Below are 17935 nucleotides of genomic sequence, written 5' to 3' on the forward strand. Positions count from 1 at the left end.
TGAAAGAACAAAAACATGAATAAGGTTTGTAGCAACAGATGAGCTGAGGCAGGGGTTGGGCAATGTTATGGAAGTAGAAATTGGTAACGGCAAAGAGGTCAGGATCTCATCGTGTGTTCAAATATAATATCATTATTATGAAAGCTTTGGTTTAGCCTCCATTAAGCTGCCAGGAAGAAAATTGGGGTGGGATTTTCCAACCCCCACACTAGTGGGTATTGTTGCGGGCAGAATGAGAAAACTTGGAGAGCCGTTGACTTTCAGTGGCTGCCTGCAACAATTCTCACTGGTGTCGGAGCCAGAAAATTCCCCCCAATGGAGCAGGTGTCCAGGGAACAGAATTTGTGAAGGAGTCCAAATACAATGGCTTCCCAATATTTAGCTCATCCTGTGCTGGATTTTGGATAAGCAACCTGACAGCTGAGTGATAATGAAGGAGTGCAGAGAGGCAGTGCTGAGATAGAGCTGGGTAACTTCAGTGTACATGTGGACACCGAAGCTTTGTTTGCAGTGATGTTGCTGAGGGGCAGCCTGTAGATAAGAAACAGGAGAAGGACAAGGATTGACCCTTGGGGGACTTCAGAGTGGTGCAGAAATAGAAAGTAAAATCAGAGGCAGGTGGTTCTCTGGCGATGATTGGAGGGATAGGAATGGAACCAGGAGAGGGCATTCCCACCCAGCCAGACAATGGTGGAAGGATGTTGCAGGAAGATGATGTGGTGATACCACAATGCCAAAGACTACAGACAGGCCAAAAAGGATGAGGAGGAGTAGTTTACCACTCTCACACTCACCAGGGATAATATTCATGACTTTGCTAAAATAGATTTCAGTGCTGTAGCAAGGGCAGCGGTATGTTTGGAGGGATTCAATTGTGGAATTCTAAGAATAATGGGCCCCGTGTGGGACATTTCAAGGATGCTAGAGAGGAAATGGAAGTTTTGGATGGGCCAGTTTTTTGCAAGGATGGAGGGTTCAAGATTTGTCCTTCTGAGGAGAGGATTGAAGAGAGCAGGTTTGAAGGAGATGGGCAGAGTCAGGTAGGAAAGCACTGTGACAAGCAGCTTGGTGGCAATGGGATTGAGAAGGCTGCAGGAGATGGGTCTCAGGGACAAGATAACCTGGAGAGGATGCGAGGGGATATAGGAGAGAATCTCGAGTATAATGCAAATTCAGAGCTAGGACGGGGAAAATCTGAGAGGATGTTTGGCCCAGTGGACTAGAGAAGAGAGGGAAGTGGCAGAAATAGCTCAAGCTTAGTGACAAACAAACACATAGAATCTCTACAGTGCAGAAGGAGGCCATTTGGCCTATCGAGCTTGCAACAACAACAATCCCACCCAGGCCCTATCCCCATAACCCCACTTACCCCAGGGACTCCTCGTACCTATTGTTGGAAATGAGAGCAGTTTAGACAATAGACATCTTGCAGGGCCCAAACAACCTCCGCTATCTTACCTAAGTGTCCATTATTTGTGGACAAACCGTGAAGGTGACTCTGGGAGGGAACTGGAACACAGTGCAGGAGGAGGCCAATCAGCCCATCAAATCTGCACCGACTCTCCGTCAGAGCATCTTACCCAAGCCCTCCCCTCCGCCCTATTCCCGTAACTCCATGTAACTAAGCATGGCCAATCCACCTAACCTGCACATCTTTGGACTGTGGGAGGAAACCAGGGCACTCGGAGGCAGACACGGGGAGAACATGCAAACTCCACACAGTCACCCAAGGCCAGAATTAACCCAGGTCTCTGGACATGTGAGGCAGCAGTGCTAACCACTGTGCCTCTGTACCACCAGTGCACACTGCGGACTGTCTGATGTGACTGTTGGGGCACTGGACCAGAACTCCAAGTTACATCAGGAACGAGAATTTGACTCCAACATTTTTTGGCATAAATGTGAGTATAAGATATTTCTCTCCAGGAGAAATCCCAGTGACAAAGTGTGGATGTTTTGTAATGAAACCTTCCCCCTACATTACTCACCCAGCCAGGATCACTAATTGCAGCTTTTTCACTGCGGAACCCTTGCTGAGAAACATTCACTTTTCACAGATTTAGAATCAAACTCTGGATACACAGAAACATAGAAGATTGGAGCAGGAGGAGGCCATTCGGCCCTTCGAGCCTGCTCCACCATTTATTACGATCATGGCTGATCATCCAACTCAATAGCCTAATCCTGCGTTCTCCCCATAACCTTTGACCCCATTCGCCCCAAGTGCTGTATCCAGCCGCCTCTTGGGTACATTCAATGTTTCGGCATCAGTTACTTTCTGTGGTAATGAATTCCACAGGTTCACCACTCTCTGGGTGAAGAAATGTCTCCTCACCTCCGTCCTAAATGGTCTACCCTGAATCCTCAGACTGTGACCCCTGGTTCTGGACACACCCACCATCAGGAACATCCTCCCTGCACCTTGTCTAGTCCTGTTAGAATTTTATAAGTCTCTATGAGATCCCCCCCCCCCTCATTCGTCTGAACTCCAGCGATAACAATCCTAACCCAGTCAATCTCTCCTCATACATCAGTCCCGCCATCCCCGGAATCAGCCTGGTAAACCTTCGAACTGATGGAAACATGGAACTCATATTGTTTGTCTAATCACTGTGCCTTGGAAGAGCTCATAAAGATATTTTGAAAGTGACAGATGTAGAAATTCTATTCTGAAAATTTCTGAGTTTTTAAACCTGTGGCTTTGCAGCAGCTGGAACAGCAGGTCTGCACTGCCCCCTTAAGGCTACAGGTAAAAACAGCAACTGATGATCGGAAACATGTTTGGAGCTGTAAAAATGATGTGGAGATGCCGGCGTTGGACTGGGGTAAACACAGTAAGAGTTTTAACAACACCAGGTTAAAGTCCAAATAAACCTGTTGGACTTTAGCCTGGTGTTGTTAAAACTCTTGCTGTAAAAATGCACATGGGATTGGCAAATTATAAAGATGGGAACTGAGACATTAGGGTGAGCAAGTGCTAAAGCTTTGTGCAATCCTTTGAGAGGCCCTCATTAAAATGTTGTGCGCAGTTCAGTGTCCCTAAATTTAAGAAGGGTGCCAAGGTCATAGGGGTGTACAGACAAGATGATGCCAGGGCTGAGAGATTTTAATTGTGAAGGAAAATGAGAGAAATTTGCTCCTTTTCAGTACAGTGGAGAAGTGTCAAAGGAGTTCCAAATAATAAGAGTTAAACTTTGGTGATTCACTGACACATCATCATCGAAAGGCAAATTTATTTGTAGCATAAGGTGTGCGGGTTAGGTGGATTGGCCAAGTGAAATTGCCCCTTAGTGTCAGGGGGACTAGCTAGGGTAAATGCATGGGGTTATGGGGATAGGTCCTGGGTGGGATTGTGGTCAGTGCAGTCTCGATGGGCCGAATGGCCTCCTTCTGCACTGTCGGATTCTATGATTCTATATGGAATGCCAGTCCTGTGACGGTTTTGCCAATTTGTCTTGCCGGTTTTAAAAATTAAGACAAAAGGGGTGAGAATTGGAATTTATTTTCAGAGTTCTGACAGCGCTGGTTTCAAAAGAAAAAGTTGAACTTCATAGAATTCACAGAATCACAAAATTGTTACAGCACAGTAGGAGGCCTTTCAGCCCATCTTGTCTGAACTGGCTCTCTGAATGAGCAATATACTTAGTGTCATCCTCCCACCTGCTTCTCATAACCCTGCAAACTGTTCCTTTGCAAATAAAAGCCTAATTCTCTCTTGAACCTACCTCCACCACACTCTCATCAGTGCGATCCAGCCAATAACCACTTGCTCTGTGAAATAATATTTTTCTCAAATCGCTTTTGCTTCTTACCATTAATCTGCGCCCCCCCGCCCCCACCCCCGCCCCGCCCTTGTTCTCGATCCTTTAAGACCATAAGACATAGAAGCAGAATTAGGCCACTCGGCCCATCGAGTCTGCGCCGCCATTCAATCATGGCTGATATTTTTCTCATCCCCATTCTCCTGCCTTTTCCACATAACCCCATATCCCCTTATTAATCAAGAACCTATCTATCTCTGTCTTAAAGATACTCAATGACCTGGCCTCCACAGCCTTCTGCGGCAAAGACTTCCACAGATTCACCACTCTCTGGCTGAAGAAATTCCTCTTCATCTCTGTTTTAAAGGATCGCCCCTTTAGCCTGAGGTTGTGCCCCCTGGTTCTAGTTTTAAGTTTTTAAAGTTTATTTATCAGAGTCACAAGTAGGTTTACATTAACACTGCAATGAAGTTACTGTGAAAATTGCCTTGTTGCCACACTCCGGCACCTGTTCAGGTACACTGAGGGAGAATTTAGCATGGACAATGCACCTAACCAGCACATCTTTCAGGCTGTGGAAGGAAACCAGAGCATCAGGAGGAAACCCACACAGACACAGGGAGATCATGCAGACTCCGCATGGACAGTGACCCAAGCCAGGAATCGAACCCAGGTCCCTGGCGCTATGAAGCAGCAGTGCAAACCACAATGCCACTGTGCCGCCCTCGTGAGGGGGATCAGTTTCTCCCTATCATTTCCATTCTCGGCCTTCTTTTCTCCAAGGAAACTAGTCCCAACTTCTCTTGGATCTTTCCTAGTCCAGTATCATCTTGAAATTTTATTGTCCTCATCACATATTTTATAGATCCCTTTTCTTAGATCTTGATGTGTTCTTGTGTTTATGCACCTTCAGCATTTGAGAAATCTATCGTGTCACATGCCTTAATTGTGTGGCCTTTCTTGGGTTGGCAAGATGTAACTAGTTGTGTGCCACATGGTTCATTCCTTGGGCCCTAACTATTTACAATCTATAAAACAAAGAACAGTACAGCAGAGCAACAGGCCCTTCGGCCCACTAAGTCTACGCTGACACAGATGCCTCTCTAATCTAATATTTTCTTGCCTCTAGTTTCTATATTTATTTTCTCTACTTCAACTTCTTGTAGAAAGTGCCCCACCTGAGCACAGCTTTGGCGTGCTTGAATCTTAAGAGATTCCTTCCTGTTGATTCCCATCTTGTGTATTTTGGCTTCAATTCCATTTTGGGAAGCTTCTTTTGCGGCCAATTCTGTGGACACCATGTTTTAAACAGCAAGTTTTAGTGTTAAAGAGTGTTCAGTGAGCAATCATCTTTGAATTGCTTCATTTTGAAGTCCACAAACATGTCTGTCTTGCAGACTATCTTTGAGGGTTGAGACAAACTCGCAGTTCTTTGCTAATCTTCTCAGCATTTCAATGAACTGTGATATATTTTTGTCCACTTCTCGGTTCCGATGATGGACTCAGGATCTCTCAGCCATTATTAGTGGCTGAGGGGGAAATTAATTTCGAGAATTTTGGTCAGTCCCTCATATAGGTTTTTTTGACGACACGTATCAGGATGGACGAGGCTCTGCTGAAATGTAAAAGCTTTACACCTTATTATGCCTAGGAAAGTAACAACTATAGGTTCATAGAATCCTACAGTGCAAAAGAGGCCATTCGGCCCATTGAGTCAGCACCGACCACAATCCCACCCAGGTCCCAACCCATAACCCCATGCAGTTTACCCTAGCTAGTCTCCCCCCCTCCCCCAACACTAAGGGGCAATCTAGCATGGTCAATTCACCTAACCTGCACATCTTTGGGCTGTGGGAGGAAACCGGAGCGCCCAGAGGAAACCCACGCACACATGGGGAGAATGTGCAAACTCCACACAAACGGTGACCCAAGACGAGAATTGAACCCGGGTCCCTGGCGCTGTGAGGCAGCAGTACTAACCATTGTGCCACCGTGCCACCCCTACCTTGTTCATAGCCAGATAACATTGAAATCTCCCTTTGTAAGTATTCCGTGTTTCCACATTTTCTTCGAACGCCTCTACAGTGCCACCTTTGCCCAACATTGCAGTTATCGATTATTAAATCGTAGTACTTTCTTTAACTTTTCCTCCCCTCTTATTTCTTTTTCTCGTCCTTATTAATTTGTATTATTTATTGTTCTGTTTTGTTTTAGTTGGATCTGTAGTTTTGGAACAAAAAATTCAAACAACTTCTTGGTAGGCATTCACACTTTTATTCCCGAAACAAGAATTCCCTCTCGTTTTTTTAAATTGGAGTAGTAGCTTCCCCTTTTCCAATTCCAATTCAAATGGGAGCTATAAAATAAATGGCAGAACCATCAGGAGCATAAACACACAGAGAGATCTGAGAGCACAGGTCCACAGATCCTTAAAAGTGGCAGCACAGGTGGAAAAGGTGGTGAAGAAAGCATATGACACACTTGACTTCATCGGCCGGGGCATTGAGTATAAAAGTTGGCAAATTATGTTACTGTTGTATAAAACGTTGGTTAGGCCACATTTGGAATACTGTGTCCAATTCTGGTCCCCACACTACCAGAAGGACGTGGAGACTTTGGAAGGAGTACAGGAAAGGTTTACCAGGATGTTGCCTGGCATGGAGGGTATTAACTATGAGGAGAGATTGAATAAACTGGGATTGTTCTCCCTGGCAAGACAGAGGCTGAGGGGCGACCTGATAGATGTTTATAAAATTATTAAGTGCATAGATAAGGTGAAGGGTGAAAGTTTTTTTCCCAGGGCAGAAATGACAATTACAAGGAGACACAAGTTCAAGATAAGGGGGGAAAGGTTCAGTAGAGATGTGCGGAGGACGTTTTTTACACAGAAGGTGGTGGGGGCCTGGAATGCACTGTCAAGTGAAGTGGTTGAGGCAGACATGTTAGTGACATTTAAGACTTATCTGGATAGACACATGAACAGGCGGGGAATAGAGGGATACAGGTGGTTGGTCTAGATAGGACAATGTGATTGGTACAGGTGTGGTGGGCTGAAGGGCCAGTTCCTGTGCTGTACTGTTCTTTGTTCTTACAATGTACAGGCTCTCTCTATCTCTGAGTGTGAGGATCGCATTGCTGCAGTCCCCGCATGTGAGGTCCCACCATTCGGAAGTCTACCCAGCCTTTACAGAAGGTAAACTCTCCTTTCCCAAGGCTACTCGCAGTTTTTCTTGCAGTGGAGGGTATTTCAACCTGCTTCCGAGTCGAGGAGCTGAATCTTCTTTTCTTTCATCGTCCTGATGGCGAGACTCCGTTTCGCACCAAAGTCGCAGTTGAAAAGAATAACTTCAGAATCCGGCCAGTTTCGGCATAAAACCAATTTCATCCCGAGATTTTCCTTGTTGTGTGTGCAATTAATTGACAACAAGGAAAATGGATCTCTGCGGTGCCGCACCAGGGGTTACTCAAACAAACTAAGTGCAACTTTATTTCCAATGTGCTGCCTCACTGAAATCCAACACGGAAGAGAAGTAAAAGCCCGCGAATGCCTCTGGTGAGATCATGTCATGTGACTAATCACACAGCGATGCATTGTTTTACAACACATGACAAGAGGCGACTTGGCCAAGGTAGATTGGGAAACTACATTAAAAGAAACAATGATGGACAAGTAATGGCTTGCATTAAAGAACTACCGTGGGTGGCACGGTAGCACAGTGGTTAGCACTGCTGCTTCACAGCTCCAGGGTCCCGGGTTCGATTCCCGGCTCGGGTCACTGTCTGTGTGGAGTTTGCACATTCTCCTCGTGTCTGCGTGGGTTTCCTCCGGGTGCTCCGGTTTCCTCCCACAGTCCAAAGATGTGTGGGTTAGGTTGATTGGCCAGGTTAAAAAATTGCCCCTTAGAGTCCTGGGATGTGTAGGTTAGAGGGATTAGCGGGTAAATATGTGGGGGTAGGGCCTGGGTGCGATTGTGGTCGGTGCAGACTCGATGGGCTGAATGGCCTCCTTCTGCACTGTAGGGTTTCTATGTTTCTAATACATAATTTATACCAAACCTATACGTCCTGAAGCCACAGACGTTCGACAGACAAAATGGCCCAACTGTTGCCAGCGAGAGAAGTTAACAATGGTATTCGCTAAAGAATGTAATAACCCCGAGGGTTGGGAAAAATTTAGAATTCAGCAAAGGGGCATCTCAGAAATTCACAAGGAAACAGAGTTAGAATAAATGGGTCTTTTTCCAATTGGCAGGCAGTGACTAGTGGGGTTCCGCAGGGATCTGTGCTAGGACCCCAACTGTTCACATTGTATTTTAATGATTTGGATGAGGGAACTAAATGTATTGGGTGCGACGCTCCCAAAAAATTCTAAGTGTCTAGTTTGCATAAAAACTGGAGCAAATTACACTGCTTTTATCAGTGGGAATTTCAAAATGAATCTCCCACACTCTGTACACTGCAGAGGGCACTAGTGTGAATCACGCGAAAAATCCAGGGGCGGGGCCTTTTCCCACTGAAGAGGCTGAAATCAGCTTGCTGAGCGGGCCCCCGCGCATGCGCGATCTCTGAGCGATCGCTAAACAAGTCGTCCCAGTATAGACATCGCTGGCCTCAACCCCCACAGACATTGCTGGCCTCATCGCTGGCCTCTCAACCACCCCCCCCCCCCCCCACCACCCCCCCAACCCCTCTACAAGAAAATTGCTGGCCACCCAGCCTCCCCATCCCCCACTGATCTGGACATCGCTGGCCTCCCCACAGCTCACTGACCCGGACACATCTCTGGCCTTCCCATCCCCCACTGACCCGGACATCGCTGGTCTCCTGGTCTCCCCATCCCTCCCCCTTCCCCCTCCTCACACACAGCCCTGTGCTGCCGTGCACACCCCTGCCTGAGCATTCCCCCTCATTGGGTGAGAGCCTTGAGCATTGCACCCCTTGGACATAATACCTTGTTGAGTTCACTCAATCAGCACATTTGGAGATGGCTCACCCTCTATTGAAACCAGGGTCCCTGTACGTTATTCACAATGAAATTTAACTAACGGGCCCATGACTGGCCCAATCTGACTGCACCTGGACTCCCTTAACAAGCCAGAGCTGTATATAAGCTGCAATGATGGACACACAGGCAGTCACGCCAGGAAAATGGCCCCAAAAAAAAGTGCTCCCAGATTTTCGGAGACTGAGCAGGTACACCTGCTGGACGCAGTGGAGGAGAGGCGCCATCTGCTGGACTCCGCTCAGGGCCAAGGGGTTGCGTAACAAGTGCATTATGGGAGGCAGTGACAGCCGCATTGACTGCCAGGACTCTGACCCCTCGGTCCGGAGAATGAACAAGAAAATGAACGACCTTCTTCGGGCGGCAAGGGTGAATGTGCATCCCAATTCTGAAACCTGTACATGTGCTGGCTGCTCCTGGAGTGGCCTACCTACAGCTCTAAATTAATGAGACCGAGATCCATTCTGCACAGTGGGGGTTAGAGAGAGAGAGAGAGAGATTGACAGATACATGAGTTTGCTTGCAACTACTCCAGCAGTGTGCCACCCCCCCCCTCTCTCCACCCCCCCCCCCCGCCCCCACCTCCCCCCCCCCCCCCACCCCTCCCACCCCCCAATCCCATCCACCACTTGAGGATGCTGGCAAGACAACACAATCTGTGGTGCCATGCGTCACCTGATTAGGTTGCCTGCATTGGCATCGTGAACATGGCAGGCAGGGAGAGCATGCAATCACTTGAGCCATTGCCATGAGTGCATTCCCTTCCAGGCATGTGTTGCAGGTCAGGCGCACAGGGCAGGGACAGACTCCTTATTATCACAATATGGTTCCCATTCACTGCAGAGTACATGCAGTATAAGTGTCCGTGTTAATCTGAGCACCCCTGCTTGGAGAACCAGCTGCTTCAACTGATGAGCTTTCAAGCAGCACATGGTGCACTCCCCCCCTCCCTAAAACCCCAGCACTCGGTCCAGTCCCTCACCACACCCCACAGCCAGAACAATGGAACAGCTCAGTGGCTCCAGACAGCAGCCTGACCAGCAACCAGTAAAGGACCCCACCCCACAGAGACCACATGGAACATCCCTGGGCTTGGGGACAGCGCTCCAGGAACCTCCCCACACCAGGCAGAAATTTTCCAAGCCCTGCCTCCAACTTCCCCTGCAGTCCCGGGGCTGCAGCTCCATAACACTTACCTCCATATTCCTGTTCAACGCTGCCATGCCAGGTCCCGACTTTTATAGAGCAGTTGTAAACCCCACCAGCATGACATCATGCCATAGAGGTGGGAGACGCTAGAGGGGGTGGAGATTCTTTTCGCGGACCTGCTCATGGCATGCTGAGGTATGTTAATGAATGCAAATTGCTGTTACACTGATTTTCAGTGTGGATCAATCGACGTGAAAAAGTTTAGGCTAGGAGACACACAGAGGCCCGGACGCCCAGTGCGAATCCCGCAGATCGGCCGCTGCTGACATCTCCTGGCAAATTATTTACAGATGATACAAAGTTGGGTGGGAGGGTGAGCTGTGAGGGGGATGTAGTGATGCTTCAGCATGATTTGGACAGGTTGAGTGAGTGGGCATCTGCACGGCAGATGCAGTATCATGTAGATAAATGTAAGATTATCCACTTCGATAGTAAAAATAGAAAGGCAGATTATTATTTCAATGGGTATAAATTGAGAGAGGCGGATACTCAGTGAGACCTTGGAGTTCTCATGCATCAATCGCTGAAAGTAAGTGCGCAAGTACAGCAGGGAATAAAGAAAGCAAATGGTATGTTGGCCTTCATAGCAAGAGGATTTGAGTATTGGAATAAAATTAAAGTTTATTTACTTATTAGTCACAAGTAGTCTTACATTAACACTGCAATGAAGTTACTTTGAAAATCCCCTAGACACCACACTCTGGCACCTGTTCGGGTACTCTGAGGGAGAATTTGGCATGGCCAATTCACCTAACCTGTACATCTTTAGACAGTGGGAGGAAACCAGAGCACCCGGAGGAAACCCATGCAGACATGGGGAGAATGTGCAAACTCCACAAAGACAGTGACCCAAGCCAGAAATCGAACCAGGGTCCCTGGCATTGTGAGGCAGCAGTGCGAACCACTGTGCCACTGAGTGTTTTACTGCAATTGTATAGGGCATTGGTGAGGCCACACCTGGAGCATTGTGTGCAGTTTTGGTGTCCTTATCTGAGGAAGGATGTTTTTGCTATAGAGGGAGTGCAGCAAAGGTTTACCAGGCTGATTCCTGGCTTGGCAGATCTGTCATATAAGGAGAGACTAAGTCGATTCGGATTATATTCACTGGAGTTTAGAAGAGTGAGAGAGGATCTCATAGAAACTTATAAAATTCTAACACGGTTAGACAGGGTAGATTCAGAAAGAATATTCCCAATGGTGGGGGAGGCCAGAACTAGGGGTCATAACTTGAGGATAAGGGATAAATCTTTTAGAACTGAGGTGAGGAGAAATTTCTTCACTCAGAGAATGGTCAATCTGTGTAATTCACTACCATAAATAGTAGTTGAGGCCAAAACGTTGTGTGATTTCAAGAAGGAATTAGATACAGCTCTTGGGGCTAAAGGGGTCAAGGGATATGGAGGGGGAAGGTGGGATCAGGATATTGAATTTGATGGTCAGCCATGATCATAATGAATGGTGCAGCAGGCTCGAAGGGCTGAATGGCCTACTCCTGTTTCCATTTTCTACGTATGTTTCTTGTAAAAGAGAATTGAGTAGCAGGAGATATAAAAACAGATTGCAAACGTTTCTCTCGGTATGTCAATAAGATGGGAGAACGTGAACTAAACTTGGATGGAACAGACTGGATTATCAGAGGGCCTATTCCTGTCGGTCATTGCTTGCATGCTCATATCTCTTTGCTTTGCCATTGTACCTAATCTTTGTTACTTCCTGCTTTGGATTTGCCTCTTAAGCAGACGAATTGACATTGAGTATGTGTGTGTGTGTATAGGAGTATAGGTATGGGTGGGGTGAGGGGGAATGGGGTTGGGGAGTGGGGTAGGAGCACTCTGCTGGGCCAGTTCCTTTCCTCACTCGAGATCCATGAATGGCTCATTTTCCAACAGGAATCGATCAACAGGAAGGAATTTGGTTAATTTTTATTGCAGCTGAAAGCAAGGAAATTGAGTTCTGACTGCAGATTTGACGAAGGTAAATGAACTCAGTGTGGACTATGGGACATCCCTGATCTACTTGGTTCAGCAGCACCCCAGGAAAGACAGATTTCTATAGGTTTCACAGGGGTGAGTGAGTTCCTTTATTGCAGTGATCCCCAATGGCAACTTAAATGGAAATTAAAAGTGGCAAGCCGCTTCATCAATGAGTCCATCTACTTCAAACAGTTCCCAACACAAGGTGCAGGTAATGTAAGTGAGAGGATTAAAGTCTCCCATTAAAGCATTGCACAGATTCTATCTCTCTTAGCTTCAGGGTGGGATGGGAGCAGACATGTCCAAGTCACTGTAGCTGGAGGCAGCTCTGTATCTGGTTCAGTAAGAATGATGTGGCCAAAACAGAAAATATTATTTCCATTTTTCATTTTCCTAATTCATAAGAGGTAACATAAAGGGTGCCGATTGAGAATATAGCTAAGCTACATTACTAACCATGTTGGGATCAATGGCTAATGCTATTCTGAGGGACGTGCTGGTTAGGTGCATTGGCCATGCTAAATTCTCCCTCAATGTACCCGAACAGGCGCCGGAGTGTGGCGACTGGGGGATTTTCACAGTAACTTCATTGCAGTGTTAATGTAAACTGACACTAATAAATAAACTTTAAAACTTTATAAATCACAAGTAGAATCTCTCAATGACAGCAGAGGTGAACAGTTGCGAAAATGAATGCACACGAATGGTCATTCCCCACTGAACATTTGTCTGAACTTGTCTAGCGATGTGTTGACAACTGTGACAATTATATAGAGAACAAAAGAATGTTCTCAGCCCTAAGCTGAACAAACCAGTCTGTCAGGATCACTGAAGTATTTGCAACAGCCAGGATTTTCTTGATTCTATCGCTGTGAATGAAAGCTCAGGCGGGTGGGGGGAGCGGGTGTGTGTGTGTGTGTGTTGGGGGTTGGGGGGGGGGTTGCTGTAGTGCAATCCGCATTGGAACCAGGGCCACCTTCTGGGGACGGTTACCAGTTAAGTGGCTGGGCCTATTAAAGATGCCCTCCTGCTCCCACGAGCAGCCAACCCAATCAGAGTTCCAGCAGTTTAGCAGCACCACTGCTTGGTCTGCAGCTGGAGGGAGGGAGCACACCTGTTATCATGTACCTTTTACTTTGTTAAAAAAACAAACTCTTTTTGACACAGAGGTTTTGGGGAATTTCTCTGCTAATCCCACAACTGTCCTTTGTTTTTCTCCCATTCCTCATCTGATTGAATCATTTACCTCATGTTGGAGCTTGTTTTATTCCATTGTCTTGTGTTGGACTCCTTAGCGTCCAATCTCTGAACCAAAAGCCAAGTAAGGTAAATTGCTCCATTTTACCTGCTGCATTAAGTGGAGATTATATTGCTTTGTTGATTCGTACAGATAATTAGCAGTTGTAGTTAATTACAGCAAATGAGAAACGAGCGACTTTCTAATCCTTTATTTGCACACATAGTCCACCAATCATAACGTAGCTTTTTGCACTTTCTTATCCACTAGAAATCCGTCTCCTTCATTAGCATAATATGTCAACATATCTTGTTTTTTTGGTATTTGTCATGGTAGCTTGTCTTTGTTTCATCCTATGGCCAAGGCTGGGATGCAGTGTTTATGAAACTGATGCAAAGCTAGATTAGTCTCTTTCCTGAACACACGACCGCTGACCTCAATGAGGCCTTGTTTCCATTTTTGCTGACAGAGTTGCCTTGTTGTTGTAACTTAATTTCCAAATACCCTCTGTGAAGCATCTTGGGACATTTTATTACATTAAAGTTACTTTAAGAATACAAGTTATTGCTGTTGTTGTTTTACTAAATGCCCTTTAGGGAAGGAAATCTGCTGTCCTTGAGCAATCTGGATTATATGTGATTCCAGACCCACTCTTGAATCTTAACTATCCGCTGAAATGGCCCAGCTAGCCACTCAGATATACAGGGATAGGCAATGAATGCTGGCCTTGCCAACAGCCCGTGAAGGAATAAAAACTAACTACCTCCATGTGGCAGCAAGTTCAATTTTCTAACCATTCTCCGGACAAAGATGTTTCTCTGAATTCTTTATTGAATTGATTAGTCTTACATTCCATAGTTTTAAACTTGCCCTAAGTAGCACCTTCATTATATCTACCCTATTAAGAGTATAAATAATTATTTAAAAATATCTGCCTGGCAGTCCGTATCTAGAGAGTTAAACTCTTCATGTTTTATGCTGTTGCTAATTGTCAGATATTTGTTCTGATTTATGGCAAACATTCCGTTGAGATTGCTGAATGGAGACTTTATTAACGTGACCTGTCTTTTTGTAACTCAGATTTAATAACCTTCATAAATCTGTCACCTCATTCATTCTCTGTACTGACACAAACCTCAAGGGCTGAATTGCTTGGGTCACATCCAATGGGGAAAAGAAAGTAACAACTTGCATTCATATAGTGTCTTTCACATCCCCCAGGATGTCCCCAAGCATTTCCAAAGCAATGAACTGATAATTGCTGTTGCTACGTAGACAAACGTGCCAGTCAATTTGTGCACAACAAGATCCCACAAACAGTAGTGGGATAAACTTCCAGTTAGTCTGCTTTGGGTGAGGGTTAAGGGGTAGATATTGGCTGGGACACACCAGGAGAAATCCTCTGGTTTCTTTGAGTGATGCCAATGGATTAATTTACATCAATCAGAACATGCAAACAGGTCCTTGGGCTGAGATCTTATCACTGCGCCACATCAACCTGCACTGTGTGTTAAATTGATCCTTAGTGTGAGGGGGATTAGCAAGGTAAATACATGGGGTTACGGGGATAGGGCCTCAGTGGGATTGTTGTCAGTGCAGGCTTGATGGGCCGAATGGCCTCCTTCTGCACTGTAGGGATTGTATGATTCCATTCTAAGTGTATGTTCTGTCACTGAGCCAATCAATAGCAGACACAAACTCTTATTGTTCATCAACTCATTACAGAAAACAAACTTAAAACAAAGGAAGCCTGGCAGGCGTCTTCCCCATTTCAAGGAAGTGTCGATGAAGATGACAACAGGAAGCAATCTGAGCAATTCTTCCCTGTTCCCCTAATCCTTCCCTCCCCACCAATCCCTGGGGGGATGTTAACAAGGAAAGGCACAATAATGGAAAAGCTAAAGCAAAGAATAGCAAGTGAAAGGTAGAAAAAGCTTCCGGTTCATTTCAAATTTCACTGAATTTCTCACGAGTGTGGACAGGAATCAGCTTTGGACAATCGAATTAAATCAGTGTGGCCCCATTTCAATGTCAGGATGCGCAGATTCCTTGTGGAGAAGAATCGTTTTGCCCTTGTCCTGGATCCACAGAAGTCAGAGTATATTAAGCATGAAGAAACTGACCTGTGACAGTGGGCAGAAGGAGGAGGCGGTGGTGTAGTGGTATTGTCGCTGGACTAGTAATCCAGACTCCAAGGCTAATGCTTTAGGAACCCGGCTTCGAAATCAATAGAAACCTGGAATTAAAAGTCTAATGATGACCATGAAACCATTGTCGAGAGTTGTAAAAACCCATCTGGTTCAGTAATGTCCTTTCGGGAAGGAAACCTGCCTTAGTCTGGCCTACACGTGACTCCAGATCCATAGCAACATAGTGGACTCTTAAATGCCCTTTGAAATGGTCTGGCCATTAATTAGGGAGGGGCAATAAGTTCTGGCCCAGCCAACGATTAAAAATAATCGAATACCCTCCCCCAAGGTGAATTTAGAAATGGGAGGAACATTTAATCAGGTGGGGTTTCCCCCCATTGCCCCACTACTACTTCCCCGCCTTTGCCCATATCTCCCTCCATTAAATCTGGGATGAGAAGGTTTGTGGACAGCCTTCCCACAATTCTGTTGGGATTGCTTGCTTCTGAGGGGTAGGGGACAAGGGAAGGTCACATGTTGTCAGGCACTCAGTGCCTGATCAAGAGATCCAGGAAGGTGGGGACCCTGCTGTGAGAAGCCTTGTGCCCCTGGGCGGTGCAGGGGACAGTGGTTAGTCATAAGACCATAAGACATAGTAGCAAAATGAGGCCACTCGGCCCATCGAGTCTGCTCTGCCATTTAATCATGGCTGATATTTTTCTCATCCCCATTCTCCTGCCTTTTCCCCATAATCCCTGATCCCCTTATTAATCAAGAACTTATCTATCTCTGTCTTAAAGACACTCAATGACCCGGCCTCCACAGCCTTCTGCGGCAAAGAGTTCCTCAGTTTCACCACTCTCTGGCTGAAGAAATTCCTCCTCATCTCTGTTTTAAAGGATTGTTCTTTTAGCCTGAGGTTGTGCACTCTGGTTCTATTTTTAGTTTTGGTGGAAACACCCTCTCCACGTCCACTCTATCCAGGTCTCGCAGTATCCTGCAAGTTTCAGTAAGATCCCCCCTCATCCTTCTAAACTCCAACGAGTACAGACCCAGAGTCCTCAACCTTTCCTCATACGACAAGCTCTTCATTCCAGGGATCATTCTTGTTAGCGCCGCTGCCTCAAAATGCCAGGGACCCGGGTTCAATTCCCGGCTTGGGTCTGTGTGGAGTTTGCACATTCTCCCCATGTCTGTGTGGGTTTCCTGTGGGTGACTCGGGTTTCCTGTGAGGCAGCAGTGCTAACCACTGTGCCACCATACTGCCCATGCCTGGATTCTTCATGACTGATCACATTCCCCATGTTAGGTTACTCTGGAACTCCATTTTGGAACACTTTGGGACATGTGAGAGGCACAAAGCAGCCACAACATAAAACAGATCATTTAATCCAATAAGTCCTCATCCAATAAACTGGTCAGACCTTTGGAACGCGTTTCACCTCCAAGATCATTGGTAAATATTATCAACCATGCCTCCAAGTTTGTTCTGTTGACAATCTAATCTTATTAGTTATCGCTGTATGGTTTTAACATTGCAGCAATGAATCTCCCACTTAAATCTATACACACATGAAGAGTGAAGTTCAACATGTCGTTTCCTGCAAGGTCAAATATGAGTCAAAGGAATGATTGACAGAAAAATAATCTACTGCTTGTTCTGAGATTTGGGTCCTTCTGTCTTGGACTCTTAGCGTGGGATTTAGTTTGTAGACTTCAGACATGCTCTGGTATCTGTTTAACACTTGCTTATTAGCACGACATCTAAACAGGTTACAGAGTCAAATCAAAGCAAAGTACTGCAAATGCTGGAAATCTGAAGTATAGAATCATAGAATCCCTACAGTGCAGGGGGAGGCCATTTGGCCCATCGAGACTGCACCGACTCTCCGACAGAGCAAAGTAAAAGCAGAAAATGCTGGATAAACACAGCGGGTCTGGCAGCATCTTTGGAGTGAGAAACAGAGTTAACATTTTGAGTCCGTATGACCCTTCGACTGAACTTGGGGGGGGGGGTGGTGGGGGGGTAGGCACATTGCTCTTAGGCACGATTCCAACCTCTCTCTCTAACACATGACTCACAGATCTCAGTGCCTCGTCATCATCCCTGGCATCTTTGAGCATAACCTATCTTGTTAACCCTTTATACCGCAGTGGTTGCCTCTCCTATGTCACTGGTCCTGACTCTGAGATTTGTGATGGAGTCAGAGGTCAGTGTGGATTGGCCGATAGAAATGTTGCCCAGATGCACTTCTCATGCCAGGTGTTGGAGGGAATAAACAAACTAAGTGTTTTGAGACTGTATCGAACTTCAACTAAAACGGCTTTTATTCAACATGCATGAGGGAGGGCAGATCTCAGAGCTGTAATTCCAGCTTGCTTCCAAGCTATTCTACCCCTCAAAGGTTCTTACACATTCTTATACCCTTTTTTGTGTTACAAAGCGTTACATTTACATTAGGTCATCATATTGTTACTTTGAATTTATTACAGTTCTGTTTTGATCGCATTATGCAGATCCATTGTCCTGTGTGCTTTAACTTTAATCATTTTCTGGACATTTTCTGGTCCAAAGATGTGCGGGTTAGGTTGATTGGCCATGCTAAAAAAATTGCCCCTTAGTG

The sequence above is a fragment of the Mustelus asterias genome, chromosome 16, assembly GCF_964213995.1.
Source record: "Mustelus asterias chromosome 16, sMusAst1.hap1.1, whole genome shotgun sequence".
Classification (NCBI taxonomy): domain Eukaryota; kingdom Metazoa; phylum Chordata; class Chondrichthyes; order Carcharhiniformes; family Triakidae; genus Mustelus; species Mustelus asterias.